We start from the raw sequence: 19,251 nt of genomic DNA, 5'->3' as shown, positions 1-19,251 counted from the left end.
ACCCCTGTTACACTCACAGATAACACTATGAAGAGGTAACCATCTGAGGTTGGGGGTAACTGTTGTGCTATAATTTTCACCATTTAGGAGACTGTGGGGAGAGGCTTAGAGAAATCAAATGTTTTTTGCAGAGTCTGATAGTTATTATGTCAATCCAGGCTTCAAGTGCCAGGAAACTCATTTCAGTATTCATGTTCTCAACTATGATGCCATAGACCTAATAAGGGATACAATCTGAGCTCTATCAAATTGAGGGCTAAAGCAAATTCTGGAAAATCCATGGATAGGTCCTTGGAGCTGGAATTATAAGAATTAATGACATGGTACAAGTATCTAGAGTAATTGAATTTCAAGAAGGAACTTCTCACTAGACACAACTATCAGATTCCACATCTCTACAATAAATCTGAAATCTCCAGCCAAGATATTATTTCTACTCAAGCAAATTATCACTCTGGATGCTGTTGTTTTTTTTTTTTTTAATTGTTTGGGTGAGATTTATTTTCATTCTAAATTGTGTAGCTTTGAAGACAACTTAGTCAAAGAAGGAGATTCTCAATTGAGACATTCTTGACATTTGGGGTCAGACTCTATACATATTCGATTTATAGCAACCTTCATATAAAGCTTCGATAACTAATTAAGATTTCGTCTGTGAGCTTTATCATAAATGCATATGTATATATCAAATCACCATGGATGATGGGTATCATATTAGAGGTCATAAAATAGCAGCAGGTTATTTTTGTGAAGAAATTTGTGCCTCAATGTGAAAAGACTAAACCACGGTTGCCTTGTTCTGTAAAAGTTTGAACTTGTGAATAAAAATAATGGAGAAACAAAGGAATCTTTGAAACTCTAAATCCCTACTGGGATCTGGAAATACCATAGTCTATGTAGGATTGAAAAAGATGGTGTGTGACTGGGATATTTGGAACAAATGATTATCTCTAATACTGAAGGCTTTGGAATTTGTATCCTTTTAAGAGTTTGACTTTCTAAATTGAGTTTTAAAAGTAAGACTAAAATAATACTAACACAATAAATATTTTTATTTTAAAATCCATTTAAAATACTAGTTACTTTGTGTGCACATCTGAAATTCCAGTGAGTTGGGAGACTGATGCAGGAGGATTGAAAATTTAAGGTCTGCCTGAGCTATTTAGGGATACCCTGTCTCAAAATAAAAATTAAAAATGGCTGGAGATGTAGCTCAATGATAGAACAACTTGGATTCAATTTCCAGTATGCAATAAAAATCTAAATTAAAAAAGAAAGAAATTTAAAAACGGGTTGGAAATGTAGAGCAGTATTAGAAAACTTCTGGGTTCTATTCAAAGTACTGCAAAGAAAAAAAGTACTAGTGATTTGCCATAAATATAAATAGCTCATATTTTCCATTTAAATAATGAGTTATGTAAGATTTCCAGGGGAATAAAGGCTTGAGCTTGTCTTATTAAAGCAAATTTTCTTAGATAAACTGTTCTTGAGCACATATTGAGGTTACTGCTTGATTATGGGAGAACTAACAACTAGATTATGGAGTGTACCCAGTTGAAATAAAGTAAGTTTTTCCTAGCTGATATACTCTAAAAGAAAAAAATAAATGTATTTTCATAGGTAGCTAAGCTTCTAAGTAGAGATAGCACTTCATTTTAAAAAGTTATAAATGTTATAACCATGAGGTTAACAGTTACGGTTTATCTTCCTCAAGTTACCATTATCTGTACTGTAATTAGACATAGCAAGTATAAAGCTTGACCCTATGCAGTTACCTGCTACCTCAGATGGCTACCTCTTTACATGTCCTTATATCTGCAGTGGAGATGCCATGCTTCCCTGGATCTCATTCAATCATGCATTAGAAATATATTTATAGCTACACGTATGAATGATCTCCTCTGATTCTTTAGAGTGACTGTTTTAAACAGAAGTACATTTTGATAGGGCCTTGATAAATCTTTTTTGGTTTTACATTAGAAGGAGGTCCATGCTTTCCAAGCACCCAACCCTTTATCTAGTTTCTTTTTCTTTACAACTAACACACATAGATCAGCATTATATTCTATTTGTTCTTTGTCTATTTACCAATCAGAATATATCTGATTGGGCAGGGTTTGCTGCAATATTTGTTTCACTACTACATCCTTGGTGCATAAAACAGACTCAGGAATACCACATACCTTCAATAAAGTACTTGACAAGTACTACTTATTGGATAAATTAGGAGAATGCTTACATTTTCTCCACTGAAGGTAATGTCATATATATTTAGTCAATCCTGTATCAATGGCTGTTTGGGTTGTTTCTGGGCTAGATATGTAAAGCATTAATGAACATAGATGATTACTCTAATAAAAATTGCTTTTGCATCTTGACATCTGCTCCTTCACTTAGCAACAGTTCTATCATCATTTAGTTAACCAAATTTAAAAAGCTGGTGCCTCAAGTCTGTGGGGGGACCTCATATTCAAGAAGCCACATATCAGAGATATTTTTAAAATATGGTATCTGTACTGAATAGGTACAGATTTATCTTTCTTATCATTATTCCTTATGCAATAAGGCATTAGAATTCAATCATACATTAGAAATATATTTATAGCTACACGTATGGGCCATCTTTAAGTTTAAATGAAAAACAACTGTTCACATAGTGTTTCCATTACTTATTAGGTGTGGAATTAGGGACCATAATTACTGTAGGTAGAATTTAAAGTTTATAGAAGAACATTCACAGGTTATATGCAAATACCTCCCCAGTTTATGCAAAGGACTTGAGTATATGCAGATTTTCGTGTCCATGGGGAGTCCTTGAAGTAACTCCTCATGGCTACCAAGGGAAGAGAGAATGTCATCCTTTTTGCACAATGAGAACTCTACCCCTTACTCTAGGGCTCTGTCATATAGCTTAATTATAAAGTAATCAGCATAATTTGATTTGATTACTGGTCCAGCAGTGTGTAGTGACTGCTTTCAGTTAAGGAGACACTGTGAAGTGTCCTCTGTGGACTTCCAGGAAGGAGGACTGCAAATAAAATTTCTGGGAACAACTCTGTCCCTTTTCCTAGTTGCATAAATGCTAAAGCTGACAGCAATGAAAGCAGAAGGCAGAGATGGAAATAAAGTGATGACATCTTTTAAGTTGCTGAATCCAGCCATCCTTGAAGCCCTCCTACCCCTAGGCTTCCCTTTGTAAATTTTTATAGATGTTTTCAGGTGAATAACATTGAACCGCCTGCCTTCTAAGTGTCATGCTCATGTTTATGCAGTTTGGGTATTTATATGTACATTTGAATAAGGTGAATTTCTAAAGTCCTAGTTACTATGAGAAAGTGCATAAATAATTTATGTTCTAACAGAAATTCAGAAACTGTGAAGAGTTAGTCATTAAACAAGAGACTGAAAAGGACAAGGAGATGTATTGCAAGGTGCTACCAAATGCTGTCAAGAACAAATGATTTGTCTGGCCTTGCTGCACCTTTCTTGGCCTGCCCAGAGGTCTCAGCATTTATCCACCTCACTTCCCTTGTCTGGGCTCTGAACCTCCCCTTTACCAGAGTAAGGTGAGTAAGAGTGTCTTGGTGGTAGTGACGGCAGGGAACAGGGGCATCTTGATCTCATTTATTTCTAAGGAGAATCCCGAGATGTGTAGTTAAGGTAGATCTGAACCTATTTATATAGGCAGACAAAAGTTACATATAAAAACAGTTCAGGTCATACACAGTCATAAAAGTAATTCAGCTAGAAAAAAGAAGAGAAAAATGTTAGATTGATAGTTTGACCAAATATTTGAGAGACTTGAATGCAAGATTAAGGGACTTTGACCTCATCCTTAGGGCAGTAATGAGGCCATATTAATAACTCAGAACTCTGACCTTAAATGTCATCCAGAGTTTAAAAACAAAAAACAGAGAGTGGGGCATGACCACATGTATCATCCTATACTCTCCCCTCCTGAGATATCTATTATGAACTGCATGTTGTGTCTCTGTAAAATTCCTAACTGACCCCATCCTCTGAGGAGTTCTAACACAGGATAGAAATTTGGGGCCATCATTAAGTTTAAATAAAGTCCTTTGGATGGTGCCTAATGATGAGGCCAGTGTGTTTTTAGCCAGGTGGGCTCTTTTGTCCTCCATCAGAAGAACCAGATAAAGGCACAAGTAGAGGAAAAGACACTTTATTCGGCCTTTTTATCCAGTAGATGGGGACACAGGACTGGCCGACAGAGTGTTGACCTGGCTTTCTTTGTTAAGGATGAGTTGTTGTAGCTGTGAGGAGAACCCCTACATGGGAAATGGTGAAGAACACAAATCATGGCGAGAACAAATTGAAGGGTCTCGGGAACTTGTTGTTTTGATGACTCCTCCATAGCTGTATCCTTTGTGTTGTTTGTCCTTGGAGAGTCATGGTAAGAGCATCCTGGCCCTAATGACACACCTGGTTTCTGTAGCTAATAAGGCTGTTTGAGGGTAGATGGGTGCTATGGTTTGGATGTGAGGTGTCCCCCAAAAGCTCATGTATGAGACAATGTAAGAAGGTTTAGAGGAATAACGATTGGGTTATGAGATCAAAAAAAATCCCCTGGTGGGATTAAATGAATGGTAACTGAAGATAGGTAGAGTGTGGCTGGAGGAGGTGGGTCATTGGAGGTGTGACTTTGGGCTATATATTTTGTATCTGGGGGTGGTTATATATCTTGTTTTTCTTTCTGCTTCCTGATCATCATATGAGCTGCTTCCCTCTGCCACACTCTTCAGCCTTGATGCTCTGCCTCACCTGGAACCTGAGAAATGGAGCCAACCTGCTATGGATTGAGACCTCTGAAACCGTGAGCCCCCAAATAAACTTTTCCTCCTCTAAAATTGTTCTTGTCAGGTCTTTTGGTCACAGCAGTGAAAAAGCTGACTAAAATAATGGGTAAGACACATACCCGGCTTTTGGTGGCAAAGCTATCTATGAGTTAAGATCCCTTTGTACAATTTTGTTTTTCAGGGTGGTACTGATTGAGGCTACTGTTAAGAAGAGAAAGAGAACAGAGATGGCCCTCTAGGACACAATGATTGGAGACATAATGATAGGAGAAAGCCGGTCCTCCCCAACACCAGGCCTGCTGGTGCTTTGGTGGCCATTACTTAACCAGCCTCCAGAAATGAAAGAGAAATAAATATGTGTTGTTTAAGGCACTCAGCTCTGGTATTGTCACAGCAACCACAGTTGACACTGTGCTTCTTCACCTGTCTCTGAGGCTGTGTTTCCCCCATTTACTTCTGTTGCATGAATTACAAAATGCCTGTGCTCAGAACTGTGTCTTACCAGTTGTCCCATACCAGATCTGCAAAGGAATACTGGGTAGGAGTTTCTACTGCAAACCTTCTCTGTATGATCCATGGGAAGATGAAGATTAGAGGAGAGAGCTAGAGAGGAGCTAAGGTAGAGTGTGAGGAGGGGTGCACTATCAGGGAGAGCAAGAGTTCAGATCACACCTCTAGGGCCAAGACCTTTATGACCTCAGGGCAATGCATCGATTTTCTGTAAACTTCTCTGCATTGGAAGGTATTTTACTGTATCTCTTTTTGCAAAGTTTAGATGAATTGAGTAGTAAAGGGAGAGAGAACATCTGTCTATCTCAGAAATAGTGATATGCACTGGGCTTTAATATAGTTTTACTATAAATCATTTCAGTGACTTAGGAAAAATAATTTTAACCCTCCACATTATAGAATGGCGACTGTTATATGTTATAAATACATGATCTAATGTAAATGTGTATCAGAGCAAAATCTTATAAGAAACTTTGATATGTTAATAAAGTACAAACTGATTATCTTGCAAAGAATATGGTGGTTAAGATTAACATTTTCCACCTTAATATTCTCAAGGGAATACAGTCTTCCATGTAGTTGGTGAACAGAGAATTTATATTCACCAGGTTTTATGAATCCCTAACTAACCTTTTAAATTCTTTTCATACGACAGTCTAATGCTCTGTCCACCTTTAAAATAGTAGCAAGGTTCAAGATAAAGTTCTTGAATACCAAGAAAACACCATCCTTTAATGTATGTGGTGCAGAACAAAATGATTTATTTAGATTCTTCATACAACAAATGCTTGACCACCAATACTGAGGATATAAAATATCTTTTTTACCCATAAACTTGCTCTCAGGCATGCAAATTGGTTGGAAGTTTTCAATAATCTTGCTGGTATGTGCTGTTGTGGTATGTGGTATTGGTGTCGCACCACTAGAGTCTTCATAAGGTAACACCAAGAAACTCTGGGAAGCCACTGGAAAGTATTTTGGCTTGGAGTTTTCTGTTTCATACTTTTGTTCTACCAATTTCTTTCAATGCTTCTAGTCTAAATTCTGATTAAATAATTTCAGTCCATAATAATATTTTCCTGTTTCAAACTTTAAATTTATATCAATTTTCTTTTCAACCTTTTGAGTGTATTCATCATTGTGAAATATTATCCACTGAATTCTCAAGATTTCTTGCATCTCAAAAAGTAGGTGACCATACACTATGAGCCCTGTTTTCCAATATATGTTTTCCCAATATATGATTTTAGGAAGAAAATTTCCAGACATTTAGATAGATGTAAAACCTTATGTATGCCCAATTTTAAAAAGTTTAATATTAAATTTACTAGCATAAAATTACTAGAATCATTCCATGATTTAATAATGTGTGATTTTTGTACCAAAGAGACTTCATTAGGAAAGTTGTTACAGAAGCAAGTCAATGGATTTGGTCCTTGAGAAAAAAAAAGAAAAATTATCTTCGCCAGTTAAGGCCACTTGGTAAATAACCATCTCTTATGACCTTGATATGTGGTGGTCTCCAAAAGCTCAAATATGAGATATAGCAAGAACACACAGAAATAACGTGATTGGAATATGAGAGCTGTAACCTACTCAGTGGATTAATCCATTGATATGGATTAACTGGGTGGTAACTGTAGGCAGGTAGGATGTGACTAAAAGAGGTGGGTCGCTGTGGGCCTGCTTTGGGTTTTTATTTTATTCCTGGTGAGCAGAGCTCTCTTTCTGCTTCCTTATTGCCACATCATGAACTACTCTGAGCTACTTTCCTCCACCATGCCCTTCTTACATGATATTCTGATACATTTGACATGAGAGCAATAGAGTCCACCATCTATGGACTGAGTCCACCCAAATAAACTTTCCTCTTCTACATTATTCTTATCAGTTCTTTTGTTCACAGTAATAGAAAAGTTGACTGAAACAGAATTCATTACTGCAGAAGTGGGGTTGTTGTGACGAACCTGACCCTGTCAACAGTCTGAAGCTGTTGGAACTTTTTGGAGTTTATGGGAGGAATTTTGGAAATTTTGATGCAAAGTTTAGAATGTTGTAATTGTTGCTTAATGAGTGATTGTAATTGGAGCTCAGAAGACCAGAATACAATATGACTCTGCACAGTAAAGATTGGGCTCACAAGGTTTCAGAGGGGAAGTAGCGCTCTATTGGAAATTGGACCAGAGGCCATTCATGTTATGTTCTGGCAAATACATTGTCTACATTTTGCCCATGTCCTGAGACTTTCTGTGAAACTGAATTTAAAGGCAATGGGCTGACTAATTAAACTGGCAGAAGAAATTTCAAGGCAGCGGCATAGATATTACTGGCAGCTTTTAGACAAATTTACTGTGATAATTAGGAGCATAAATCAGTTCAGAAAAATTTGAAAAGCTAACAGTGTGTCCACAAAACTCTGAGTAGAACAGGGACAAAGGAAGATTTGCTTATTAAAGAGATGATTGCCAGTAAAGGACTACATTGAACTTTACCCAGAAACAATAGGAAAGATGGATGGAAGACATCTCAGAAATTGGCAAGACCACACACTTCTCAGTATTAGTGATGTGAAAGTAAAAATTTATTTGAGAGAGGCTGGGGATGTGGCTCAAGCGGTAGCGCGCTCGCCTGGCGTGCGTGCGGCCCGGGTTCGATCCTCAGCACCACATACAAACAAAGATGTTGTGTCCGCCGATAACTAAAAAATAAATATTAAAATTCTCTCTCTCTCTCTCTCCCTCTCTCTTTAAAAAAAAATTATTTGAGAAAGGACCATGAGTGTAACCTGCTTATACAGGGCAAGGGCACTAGGAAGTTCTTTCACCATGCTCAGACACCCAGGCACTCAGAGGCTGCTGCAGCCATGGTCCCAGGAGGCTTGGCTACTGCTCAAGATGGTGGCAGACCTTGGTAGCAGCCATGTAGTTCTTGTTCTGCAGGAATGAAAGATGCTGGAGTTAGGGGTCATGGAGGCTTTCACTGAGATGTCAATGGAAGTTCTGGAGGCCAGGCAAAGTGTAGCAGGGTTGGAGTCCCATCAGGCTGTCCCTGAGAGGGTGATAAACAAAGAAGTGAGAAGGAAGCCAAAACTATAGTGACACCCGACAAATTAATGGATGATAGTACTGGGGAATGTCTGCTGAGGAAAGCTGAAGCATTGAGCAGAGAAAAGCCAAGAGAGATTCCATGTGGGCTGCAACCAGTCGGACCAAAGGGGAGGAGCTATGCAAGACCTTTGGAGAGAACATCATGGTGTCATTTGTCCCTGATCCTGGATGTGGAGCTACAGGACTTCTTTGCCTAGCTTGATTTTGGTCTTGCTTTGGTCCCATCTCTTCTTTCTATACCCCTACTTATCCCTTGTGGAGTGAAAATGTTTACTTTTTACTATTATATATTGGATATATGTAACTTGCTTTTGATTTTTACAAAGGCTTATGCCAAGAATTTATCTTGAGTCTCAGGAGACTTTGGACTTGGACTTTAGGGTGATTCTGGAACTGCATAAGACTATAGGGCCTCTTGAAAATGGACTGAATTTATTTTGCATTGTGAGGTGAATATGAGTTATGGGGGGCCAGGGGTGAAATATTATGTTTTGGATATGTGGCGTTCCCCAAAAGTCCATATGTGGGATAATGCAAGAATGTTTAGAGATGAAATGATTGAATTATGAGAGTTGTAACCCAATTGATGAATTAATCCACTGATATAGATTAACTGTATTATAACCATAGGCATGTAGGGGGTGCCTTGAGGAGACAGGGCACTGAGGGTGTGGCTTTGGGGTTTGTATTTTGTTCTTAGTGAGTAGAACTCTCTCTCCACTTCCTTTTGTCTTGTCCTGAGCTACTTTCCTCCACCATGCCCTTCTGCCATGATATTCTGCCTCACTTTTGGCACAGCACAATGGAGTTTTGGACATCTACAGACTGAGACCTCTGAAACCGTGAGCTTCAAACTTATCCTCCTCTGCATTATTTTTGTCATGTTTGTGGTCATAGCAACAGAAAATCTGACTGAAACAACAGTCTTTTAGTCTTTTAGTATTCAGGACCTTCAGGCTTTGATGTCTAAAGCCCCTTCACGTAGCACAGATTAATTTATTTATTAACTCAAATTCTTAGAGAGGTCAGGGTTAGGGTTAGTAAAAAATATTGGATTGTGAGAACTGTGACCATTTCAGTGGACTAATCCATTTTATAAATTAATAATTCAAAAGGGTGATGGTAATTGTTGGAAGCTGGAAATGGTTGGAGGAAGTAGGTCAGTAGGGTTGTGCCTTTGGGGAATTTGTTATTTTGTCTCTGGACTTTCCTTCTCTCTCTCTTTCTGTGCTTCTCAGCAGCCATGAGCTGAGTGACTTTCATTGGCCATGCTCTTGCACCATGACATTTTGCCTCACCTTGCTCCAGGGCAATGGAGTCACAATACCATGAAATGAGACTTCTGAAACTGTGAACCAGATTAAACTTTCCCTTCTTTAAGTAATTCTTGTCAGATATTTTGATCACAGAGACAAAAGCTGACTAACAAGGAAATTGGTACCCAGAAGTAGGCTCATTACTGTGAGTAATCTGACCAGGGGTTCCAAAGCCTTTGGAACTGGCATGAGGTAGGTTTGAAAATTTGGAAATGCAAGCTTGAGAAACCTTAAAAGTTCTAAGTAGAGGTTAATGGGCATCTGGTAGTATCTCAGGACAGAATGCTGATGGGAATGTGAATAGTAAAGATTGAGATTACAAGGCTTCAGATGGGATTTAAAAAACCCTCTATTTGGAATTAAAATGTAGGCCATTTATATTATATCTTGGCAAAGAATTTGTCTGCATGTTGTCTGTGTACTGAGGCATGTATTTCCATTGTATTGGGTACATAAGTAATTTAGAAAGTATTTCAGTTTTACCAGAGGATGTGCAAATACTGCCCTCTTTCATAAGAAGGACCCAAGTAACTACAGATTTGGAGTCCATGCAGAGTCCTGGGACAGTTCCTCACAGTTCACAAGGGATGAAAGTATGGAGTGGGTTAGGCTCAGAATTAAAAGTACACTTTTTTAAAAAAAATTATGCTATGTCATGTAACTTAGTAGTAAAAAGAGTTAGCATACTTTCATTTACTTACTGGTTAACGGCAAGTAGTGACTGCTTTCAATGAAGAAGCAACTATAAAATGTTTACTGAGGGCTTCTTGGGGAAAATTAGCATTAACATAAATGTTCTGAGGAAAACTTTATCCATTTCCATTGATTTATAGACAAGAGAGAGTGTAGACCAGAGAGCCATTTGTGATCCTACTGTTTTAAACTTAGGCTAAAGGTGACAGTAAGGAAAGCAGAGGACAGAGGCAGAAATAAGGTGATGACACTTTTTAATGGAACCATCCTTGAATCACTCCAACTCCTAGGTTTCCATTTGTTCATTTTTAAAGACATTATGACCTGGGCACTCTCGCAACTCCATTCCTTCTCAGAGTCAGGTATGATTTTACACACTTTTGCACATATGTATATTTGAGTAGGCTCTAAGGGATAAGTTGTCATGAAAAAGATTGTAAAAAAAACTTACACTTTAATATAAATTTATAAATTTGAAGATAGATTTTAAATGAGAGATTAAAAATGACAGGAAGACGTATTGAAAAGGGGCTACTGGATGGCATCAAGATCTGTCTGCCCTTGCTGCACTTTTCTGTGGACTTGCCCGATGTCTCCTCTTTAAGGAACATCAATTCTCTTGTCACCTAAGGCATAAGGAGAGTAAACGTGAACAGGTGTAGAGATGGGAGATAAAGGGAGATTCCAAACTCACTTGTTCCTGAGACAATGTTTAATTGCTTTAGATCTAAAGAGACTTGTTTAGATAAAAGTTTTGTTAACGATCAGTTTAGAACACACATAATGATAAACATAATTCAGGGAAAACTAAGAAGGTAAAAACATAAAAGTTTACTTATGAACAAGTACTCAAAAGCCTTGAATGCAACTGAGGATATTTCCCTTCAGCCTAAAGACAGGTGTAGGCCATATTAAGAACACAGGGATTTTATTTCCCACTACATCATCCAGAGTTACGAAAGGCTAGAGTGTGGGTCATGAGCACAGGTCTCTTCCTGTAGTCCCCTTTCCTGAAATGCCAAGTACAGACTGTACAGCTGTCCCCCTGAAGTCCTTATGTTGAAGCCTTAATCTCTCATGAAATTTTGTCAGAAGGGGGAGCCTTGGAGAGGTTTAGGTGAGATCCAGAGGATGGAGCCACCAGGAGGGGATTCATGGACTTATAAGAGGAGAAAGAGACTAGAGCTCTCCCTCTTGGCCACAGCGGGGACACAATGACAGCAGGCAGTTGGTACATAGCAAACCAAGAGGCCAGCGCTCCCCAGACATCAGGCCTGCTGGTGGCTTGGCTGTTCCTCACCAGGCTCTGTGTGTGCTGGGTAAGGTACCTGACTGGTGTGGTTACCACAGCCTGAGCTGAGACCCAGGTCTCCACCTGTCTCTGAGGCTGCATTTCCCTCATTCAGTCCTGCTCCGTCTACTCCACTGTGCCTGTGCTCAGAGCCCAGTGCATCTTTCCAACAGTCTCATAACAGAGCTGCACGGGAATCCTGTGTAGGGGCTTTCACTGCAAACCTTCTCTGGATGATCCACGGGAGATGAAGATTAGAGGGGACAGATGGAGGGGAACTAAGGCAGAGTGTGTGGGGTGCCCTCTTAGGGAGGCTGAAGGGCACAGATCACATCTCGAGGGCCTAGACCTTTGGAACGGCAGGGTAATGCCTCTATTTTCTGCAAATGTATCCACAGTCTTTGGCCTCTAGTTCTAATTAGTACCTAAACTGAACTTGGGGGGGACTTGGGGGTCTCCAGCATATTGCTACATGCCTGCGGTAGCAATAATCTTCCAGAAAGATATTGAAGAACTAGAACCTATTTGTAGGTGAATGTGCAACAGGGGTCAACTTCAGGCTTTGGATATAACCCATGCTGCGCTACCCCGGCAGCTTATTTTAAAACTGACTTTTTTATTTCTTCTTTTCCCTCTACCCTTCTCTAACCAGGGGAAAATAAAATTACCCTTCTTCCTATAAAACTGAGTTATCTTTCCCTTGACTCATCGACCACAGGAACAAATACTTTGAAACTAAGAAGCCACTATTTCTTAAGTCTACCAATGAATTATGATGCTCAAAGAGGCACAGCAGGAGTGTAGACTTTGTGTCCTCTCTTAAAAGCCCAGCTCCCCACTGGATGCGGTGCTGCAGGTCTGTAATCTCAGTGTTCAGGAGGCTGAGGCAGGAGGATCCCATGTTCAAAGCCAGCCTCAGCAAAAGTTAGGCCCTAAGCAACTCAGTGAGATCCCGTCTCTAAATAAAATACAAAATAGGGCTGGGGATGTGGCTTGTCAAGTGCCACTAAATTCAATCCCTGGTACAAGAAAAGAAAAAAAAAAAACAAGAAAGAAAGAAAAGAAAAGCCCACTTTCCCCCTGGAGATTAGAATCACTTCTTCTGAGATAGGAGTCCACTGTGTATTCTTTTTGCAAAACAATAAGATTTCTTTTTCCTTTGTCTCAAAACCTTGCCTTCAAAACTGCATCAGCATCTGGGACTCGGACCAAGCTTTTGATACCAAATTCTGGAAAATTGTGACGTAATATCGTTTTTTCTGATGGACAGGCCTGTAATATCATTCATTAGACAGACAGACTCAAGAGAATTACAATATTGAGGCCAGATCAGAAATTTAGGCATAACCTGACTAAAAATTAAAAGGACTTGGGATCAGTGTGAAGGGATCTGGATTCAAAGTTTATATTCAGTCAAAAAGAAAATCTAAATCCAGAACTTTCTGAATGAAAGGAAGAGAAATACCTGTCACAGAAGTATAACTGTATTGGGAATAAGGTCAGCAGGGGCTTCATTGTAGCTTTACATGGACTATTTCAATGATTTTGGCGGCTGAGTTCTTTATTTGTGTTTTAGATATACATGTCAGTAGGGTGTATTTGGACATATTATACATACATGGGGTGCTACCCATTGCAATTTTGAACTCATTCTTGAGGATAACGTGATATGGAGTTACACTGGTCATGTATTCATATATGAACATAGAAAAGTTACATCTGACTCATTCTACTGTCCCCTATTCCCATCTCCCCTATTTTTCCTTTATTCCCCTTTGTCTAATCCACTTCCTTTCCCTACCCTCCCTTGTTATGGGTTAGCATCCACATATTAGAGAGTATACTCAACCTATGGCTTTTGCAACTCATTTATTTGACTCAGCATGATAGTCTCCAGTTCTACCCATTTACCAGCAAAAGCCATAATTTTGTTCTTCTTTATAGCTGAGTAATATTCCATTGTGCATACACACACACATGCACGCACATGCACACACACACACACATGCACACACACACTCACCACATTTTCTTTATCCATTCATCTGTTGAAGCACATCTAGGTTGGTTCCATATCTTGGCTATTGTGAATTAAGGTGCTATAAATATTGATGTAGCTGTGTCACTGTAGTATGCTGATTTTAAGTACTTTGAGTATAAACTGAGGAGTGGGATACTGGGTTAAATGGTGATTCCATTTTCTAAGGTCTCCATACTGCTTTACAGAGTAGTTGCACCAATTTGTAGTCCCACCAGCAGTGTATGAGTGAACCTTTCCCCCCACATCCTTGTCAACATTTATTGTTACTTTTATTCTTGATAATTGTCATACTCACTGGAGTGAGATGGAATCCCAGTGCACTTTTAATTTGCATTTCTCTAACCATTAGAGATGTTGAACATTTATTTTAAAGAGAGAGAGAGAGAGAGAGAGAGAGAGAGAGTGTGTGTGTGTGTGTGTGTGTGTGTGTGTGTGTGTGTTTTAATATTTATTTTTCAGTTCTCAGTGGACACAACATGTTTGTTTGTATGTGGGGCTGAGGATCAAACCAGGGCCGCACGCATGCCAGGCGAGCGTGCTACCGCTTGAGCCATATCCCCAGCCCCCTGTTGAACATTTTTTATAGGTTTGTTTACGATTCACATTTCTTCTTCTGTGAAGTGCCTGTTCAGTTCCTTACCTATTTCTTGATTGGGTTATTTGTTTGGGGTTTTTTGGTTTTTTTGTTTTAATTTTTGGGTATTAAGTTTTTTTTATGTGTGTTCTTTTTATATCCTGGAGATTAATGTTCTATCTCAGGTGGAAGTGGTAAAGATTTTCTCCCATTATATAGATTCTCTGTTCACGTTCTTTATTTTTTCCTCTGCTGTGAAGAAACTTTATAGTGTGATGTCATCCCATTTATTGACTCTTTATTTTATCTTGTGCTTTAGGAATCTTATTGAGGAAGTCTGTTCCTGAGACCATATGGTGGAGAGTTGGACCTACTTTTTCTTCCAGTGTGTACAGGGTCTCTGGTCTAACGCCTTGAGCCACTTTGGGTTGTGTTTTGTGCATGGTGAGAGATAGGGGTTTAATTTTAATCTACTACATGTGGATTTCCAGTTTTCAGCCCTATTTGTTGAAGAGGCTATCTTTTCTCCAATGTATGTTTATGGTGCCTTCGTCTAGTATGAGATGACTGTATTTATGTGGGTATATCTTCGTGTCCTTTATTCTGTTCGATTGGTCTTCAATTCTGTTTTGGTGCTAATACCATATTGTTTTTATTACTATAACTCTGTAGAATAATTTTTAGTTTGGTATTGTGATGCCTCCTGCATTACTTTCCTCTTGGCAACTGATTTTTATTCTTTGTAATCTAGTGTCATTATCTATTGTTAGATTTATGAACACATGATCTATCATAAACAATACATGACCAAATGTGTCCTAAGGCAAAATTATTATAAAATGTAGCTGGTATATTAATAAAGTTTCTATTTGTGATAAATGTGGTGGTAATAATGAATTTATTTGCCTTTATATACATCAATGTTGAACATAGAATATGCTTTACAGTTGGCAATCAATAAGTTTATATTTGATAGGTTATATTGATTATTGTTGAATGACTAAACAACCTTCAAATTCTCTCTATACCATAGTTCAGCTCTATGTCCACTTTCCTACCTAGCAACATATTTTAAGAGAAAGTTAATCAACTCCAAGCAAAGAAAATTCTTGGAAAGATGTGATGCACAACAAAATATTTTTATTTGAAGAAGGATTTGGAGTGTTGAAGGAAGGTAAAGTTGATAGCAGGACTGCAATTGTCTGCTGAATCCAATTCATGTAGTTGCAGACCTTGGTGTAGACACCGGGTTTGCCCTTCAGAGCACAGCCAAAGCCCAGGACACAACACCCTGGAGTTTGCCACTGCAGACCATGGGGCCACCAGAGTCACCCTGGGGTGGAAGGAGAAACAGTGAGAGCATGGGTTATGTACCCATGGGAGAATGGGTTCCTGGATAATCCTCCACGTTACAGGGGCTATTCTAGGGGCTACTGATCCTCCACAAAGCACCTTCTCTCCCCCTGGAAACCCCACCCTCATTCTTCTTTCTATATCCCTATTGTTCTTCCTCCTTCTTACTGCCCCTCCTATTTCCTAGTGGACCCCTTGGGACAAGAGCATTGAGGACTAGAGACACAAAAAATTCCAGAGTTTTCCCTTTTCTAGCCTCACACAACGAAGGGCATGTGTCCCAGGGACTGCAGGACACTGGGAACGCTGCCCTCCCAGCAGCTCTGCTCCTCTCACAGGTCACACTGCACGATGCCCTTCTCAGGAGAGTGCATAAGTACATCAGATACCTTCTGTGGTCTATCTGTTTACCCTGAACACTAACCTTCCTTATCACAAACAGAAAATGTGTAACCTATCTCAAAGCTTTTTTCATACATCATGATCGATTGAATGGACAGTTTTACAGTTCTTTGTGTTCCACAGAAAGAGAAATATGGTGGAGAAGAGAGACCAATCTGGATGGAGGAGGAGTAAAAACCTTACCTGGCAAGAGACCTTTCCATCCTCCAGGAAGCCCAAGCCACGTTGCTAGTGATCCTGCCTGGGTAGGCATCATGGCAAGCAGTGACAGAGAGCACAGGGGCATCCAGAAACTGCAGAAGGGAAGGTTATTGGCCTGCTGTGCAAAGATGAAATGGAAGAAAATTATTACCCACAGCAATCGTGTAAATTTCTTTGACACGTTCTGTCTCCTGCTCTTTCATTCGATTTTGCAATGAGTTCAAATTTGGGTGAGATTTTTATCCAGAAAATTTCCCAACTGAAAAATGAAAGAGCCCTTCTTTCTCAGATATCAGCATTAGTGACCACAGATCTCAAGTGCAGAGATGATCTCTCAAGCAGGTGTATACTTCAGGCAGCACAGAACCATTTAGCCTATGTTCCTTAACTTCCTGTTTCTGGATCTTTGCACATCAATCACCCTTCAGTTCTATGACCTGACTCTTTATAATAAGCTCATTTAAAAAAAAAATTTTTGTGAATCCTTCATGGTCTCAGTAAAGGAATCTTCCTCACTTCAGTTAATATTTTCTAACACTGTAATACTTGAATGAAAATATTGATTAACCCTCAATGTGCCTTTTACTTCCACTGTGCTCAAACCTGTTACTTTTGTTCCTGGTAACACTTCCAAAGCTCGGGGTGTTTTCCCAGCTGGACACGAGACACTGAGTCTCAGCAGAAAAAGGATCTTGGCAAACACAGTGGACACTCAAGAGCTGATGGTGGTGGGTGAGTTCATTTTAATCAGCATGATGTCAATATCCAAGTTTACTTCATCAAGTTGGAGTATAGGATGAACTTGGCTGCATCAATGAATTGCTCATCTTCCTCAATGACATGAGTGTCATGTTCTCCCCGATGCACCTTCATTCATCAGAAGCTAAGGTGGAAAGTTTTCTAAGTTTCCAACCTGAAGTTTTCTCCCTTCCCCCAGGCCCCAATTATTAACATAAGCATAAACTCTATTCTCTTCCAGCATGCTGTCACACAGGTAGTTGTACAGTTAGGGAAGCATTTCTGCTCCCAAACATGGTGCAGATTAGAGAATTTCCTAGGAATCGGTGCTATTAGAGACTCACAGCACACCACCTTGTGAGAACAGTAAATAGGAATGTGAAGCAAATGAACCTATAAAGCAACTGGAGATGAAAAGAGAGATTGATTGGTACTTACAAGACTATGAATGAGGGTCACTTGTGGACTGTAGAAGTGAGCTGCAGACACCTCCCACTGGGTGTGGTAGACAAGGTTCAGCAACACCTGGGAGGGCAGGGAATTCTTCTCACAAGTGTAGCCCCCAGTGATCTTGTCATCATTATCATCAGTGGGGAAAGCAACTGACAAGGAAAAGTTGGGAATTCTCTGTTAAATAGATCCACATTAGAATCCCTACTCATCCTTGACAATTTTGCAAATGCCTGAAAAAAGAGATTACTAAATCTCGTATAAGCAGGAAAGAGCAATTTTAAATATTTTTGAAAAACTATTATTCCATACCTTTAACATATACCTGCCTTCTATCACTATTAAGAAACATCCAAATTTTTGAAAAACACTTTAAATTTGATCAATATACTGTGTTCTTACATATGTACCATTCGTTCACACAAATACATGTGCATATATGTACAAACTCAAACAAAACCTCAAACATACAAAGGTTGGAGACTCTCTATACCATAAATGCCTTATGACCAATGCTGAGGATATAAAAAGAAGGTCATTTTAGCACATCACCCTGCTCTGCAGACATGAAATATGTTGAAAGCTTTTCAATAATCCTGCTGCTATGTGCATGTGATGGCATATGGTGTTGGCGGTGCAGGGCTGCTGTCCTCAAATGGTAACAGAAAGGAAGTCTTTTGGAACCCCTGGAGAATATTCTGGATTAGCAGAAAATGTGTGTTTTCTGCTTTTATTTTTACCAGTTTCTTTCATTGGTTCTAGTAAAAATTTTTGTTTAAATCATTTTCAGTTCAAAAGATTTCCCTGTTCAACCTTTATAAACTTATACTAATTATCTTCCCTACATTGTTTTGGGTGCATTTGGCATTGTGAAGTATGGTCTATTGATGTGTCAAGATTTCTTACAGCTTCAAAATTTGCTGATTGTATTATATGAGCACTGTTTTCCCAAATTTTAAAATAATTAATGGGGGAAATCAGGCATTTAAGCAGATGTATTAAATTTTTACCTGTCCAATTTGGTTAAATGAATTATTATATTACCTAATACAATAGTCATTAATATGCTATTATGTAAAAATGTGGATGTGTAACCGATGTGATTCTGCAACTTGTATTTGGGGTAAAAATGGGAGTTCATAACCCACTTGAATCAAATGTATGGAAGATGATATGTCATGAGCTTTGTAATGTTTTGAACAACCAATAAAAAAAGAATTATTATATTATAATACTATAAAAATTACTAGTATGGAAATAGAAATTGTCATTTCTCTGAGTCTCTAAGATTTAATGACCTGTGAGTTTGTAAGAGAAATATCATTAGTAAAGTCATCACAAAAACAAGCCAATGATTTTTGTCCTTGAAAAACAGTGTTTTTGATATTTTAAGACCCTTGGTAAATAGCCCTTTGTGTTAAGGTGTTCAAAGTGCCTTCAAAGAACACAAAATAATTTCAATTACTAACTCAAATTCTTAGGTCAAAGAAAGAACTTCTGTCATGTAGATGATCTTTTCCTTTTCTCTTATCATACAACTTACCCAGGATTTTAGAACAAATATGTCTCTATGCCTTCTATTTGGAATGACTCCTGGTCACCATGATCTTCCTTACACAAGTGAGCTGAAGTTTTCTCAAACTTTGTTAGTAGACCCTGTTTTGCCATTTTAAGCTTCTTGGGTATAGAGCCCATATTCAATGTTTGTCACTGTTTCCCGGGTATACCATGCAAACTTCCACAGAGGATTGACACCTG

At 38.8% G+C, this 19,251-nt stretch overlaps 1 pseudogene; it reads right to left on the bottom strand.

Annotated features, from left to right (window-relative positions):
• Window positions 1-15,431: 15,431 nt before the first annotated feature.
• On the bottom strand, window positions 15,432-17,178 carry LOC143397083 (cationic trypsin-3-like; annotated as a pseudogene).
• Between the last annotated feature and the right edge of the window lie 2,073 nt (window positions 17,179-19,251).

Source organism: Callospermophilus lateralis, chromosome 1 (assembly GCF_048772815.1).
Source record: "Callospermophilus lateralis isolate mCalLat2 chromosome 1, mCalLat2.hap1, whole genome shotgun sequence".
In the NCBI taxonomy this organism is placed as follows: Eukaryota; Metazoa; Chordata; class Mammalia; order Rodentia; family Sciuridae; genus Callospermophilus; species Callospermophilus lateralis.
The sequence above is the reverse complement of the archived record's forward strand: the minus strand, read 5'-3'. Positions and strand labels throughout refer to the sequence as shown.